Source organism: Bactrocera latifrons, unplaced genomic scaffold, assembly GCF_001853355.1.
Source record: "Bactrocera latifrons isolate USDA-ARS-PBARC rearing strain unplaced genomic scaffold, ASM185335v1 scaffold_274, whole genome shotgun sequence".
Taxonomy (NCBI): Eukaryota; Metazoa; Arthropoda; class Insecta; order Diptera; family Tephritidae; genus Bactrocera; species Bactrocera latifrons.
Genome location: NW_017536341.1, coordinates 381,991 through 384,939, shown reverse-complemented (window position 1 = coordinate 384,939; position 2,949 = coordinate 381,991). Strand labels below are relative to the sequence as shown.

The window sequence follows — 2,949 nt, the reverse complement described above, 5'->3', positions numbered from 1 at the left end:
AAAATGGAGAAAGCTCTTTATCGTTGGTTTATCAAAATGCGGAATAAAAACTGGCCAGTAAGTGCCTTAATGTTGAAAGAAAAGTAAAGGAAAATGAATCTAACTTCAACGCTAGTGATGGATGGCTGCAAGGATTTAAAAAAAGGTACGGTATTCGACTGCTGCAAATATCAGGCGAAAAMYTATCTTCGCTGCCTCAGCTCGTGGATCCATTTAAGGAAAAACTTAGAGCTAAAATGGTCGAACTGGAGCTGTGTAACGACCAGTTATATAATGCTGATGAGTCAGGCTTATTCTGGAAACTTCTGCCAGAAAAAACGTGCGTGTCCAGTATGGAAAAGAGAGCCCCAGGCGTTAAGTCGGAAAAGCAGCGAATCACGTTTTTATGTTGCTCAAACGCCACTGGATCTTATAAACTGAAACTTTTGGTAATTGGAAAAACTTTCAATGCCCCACAGACTATAAGAGCTCAAAATCCGCCTGGATGACGTCGGCTGTTTTCAAGGAATGGTTTTATGAGTCCTTCGTTCCACAGGTGAGGATTTATTTTATATTTTGTTAACTTTTTTCTTTTAAATTTGTTTTTTTAGGTAACGTCATTTTTAAAGGAGAAAGGTTTGCCAATTAAAGCTCTACTCCTAATCGACAACGCTCCTTCTCACTCAAATGAAGCTCAGCTGGCAACGGAGGATGGACAAATTTTGGCAATGTTTATGCCACCAAACGTTACTCCCCTCATCCAACCAATGGATCAAAATGCCATAAAGATCACAAAGTTGCATTACAGAAACAGCCTTTTAGCCTCAAACTCCAATGTACTCGATTCGACGAAAAAAATTACTTTACGAAGAGCTATAAATCTTTTGGATGCTGCTTGGAGTCGTGTCAGCGAAGTAACATTAACTAATTGTGTGGAAAAATATTTTAAATTTTACGGCAGATGATGACGATCCCGAAGATTGTGTTCCGCTCGCAGTTTTAAAAGAAAAATGGGGAGCTGAACTTCGCGCCTTGATGAGCAATACCGTCGATCTCCTTAACAGTTAGAATGCTGAAGTTTGTTCGTTTTCGCGGAATCGCACAAAGATATGCAGGTTATTGAAAACGATTTTCTTATTAACCATTTTAGACTGAATTAACGCTACCAGGCGTTCATGAATGGAACGAAGATATTGAAGGTGATAATGCAAATGACGAGCATGAAGAAGAAGACCGATGAAGATGAAGGTGAAAATTAAGCGGACTGAAGCAGATGAAATTTTCAACAAGGTCATGAAGACGTCGATCCAAATGATCTAAATGTACTAATACGTCTAAGAGAAAGCTGTGCTCCAACTTTTAGAAACACAGAAGATACCGGAAAGGATGACTGATTTTTTCAAATAAAACCTAGATTTTGTATAATATGTGTTACGTAAAAATTTATATGTAATGAAAACATGAATAAAATGTGAATTCCAATATATAAATACGTACTATCCTATTCTTTTGGAGCATTCCATAATGTGAACACTTTCGATAATGTTAACTGCCTTGGCTTTAATTAGGTCAGATTATCGAGCGTGCGCTGTAATAGCTTGTTGAAATGTTCGAATTTTCGGAATTTTCAAACTTTAAGATCGAATATTTCGTAAATTAAGCATTTGCGGTACCTATAATATATATTTTTTGATCAGGAGGACTTTCTCTTTATCACGGTACGTTCAGATCGCGGCGGAATTGTGGCTTTTTGACAAATAATCAAACAAATTATAATTTGTATTGCCTTATTGCAGGTCAAGGTTGAATAAGAGGAGTTTGGTGACAAAAACATTGCGAAACGTTTCCAATCTTCTGCGGCACTGAAAGTTGCTAAAACAGGATTTAGATTCTTTACCCTCCCTATTGCCTAGATTTGAAGAGTATGAGATTGAGTGGTTTTTGAGCAACACAAAAATGTAGTTCGCCACTTCTCCGACTTTACACCTGGGGCGCCCTTTTCAGAACTGCGGATGTACAGCTGAATTCGAATGCCGAATACTAGTGTAAAATCTAATTTTCTATAATTTTTAATGCAGGTTTTTTTTCAGAATCAAAGCACTTACTAGTCCTGCCGCCTATTGTCAAACCAAGGATAAAGAGCTTTCTCCATTTTCGGCAGCTATGAAGAATATAATGTTTTTCAATTTCCAAGTCCAGCAAATGCGTCGAGGAGATTTAACAACATTAAAGTTTTTCGCTGAAAACGACACACCTAACACTTTTTGCAAATGACCTAGATTTTCAGCCTTTTCCTTTAACGTCAAACACACAGATTTCTTGAAACTTGAACGTGAAACACTTTATGCAATTACAAAATACCAACTAAAGTTTTTGGCGTGTTTCATGGAACCATAATTATTTATTATTAGAGGATTCCCCAGGTTCAGAATTATTTGAAATCAATGCAAAATACATTCAAACATTAGGGGTATTCTCTTGCTCTTGCAAAACCCTTGCACGGTGCATGAATTGCAGAATTTCCCTCTCCTTAAATTATTTAATAATAAAATCTAATAAAAACACAGTCTGTTCACCCGCAAACTAAATAAGAGCGAAAACACAGTATGTTTGGGTTTTTTTTATTTTATTATTTTGTTCACTGCCACTGCACTTTGGTAGACAACTGCGACATAGAACAAGAACCTGATATTTAATTGACGCTGCGTGACACGTTTGCTCATTGCGAGATCGACGAAAAGAATGTCAGATCGTCCTCTGGAGCGGTCGGTTTTGATTGTTGGGTAGTGTAGAGTTGTGGAGTGATGTTCGCATGTGTGGTATATATTCGTGTGTAGTAGTGTGTGGTATCTTCATTCGGAATGTCTGCATGTGTCGTGTCTTCGTATGTGGATCACGTGTGGTCGTTCAGTGCCGTGGGTATAGAGGAGAGAGCTAACTCATCTAGGCGAATATTAGCCTAGCAGCTGC

General features: G+C 37.8%; 1 pseudogene; it reads left to right on the top strand.

The window, feature by feature from the left end:
* Positions 1-201: 201 nt before the first annotated feature.
* Positions 202-765, top strand: LOC108969986 (annotated as a pseudogene).
* Positions 766-2,949: the final 2,184 nt, after the last annotated feature.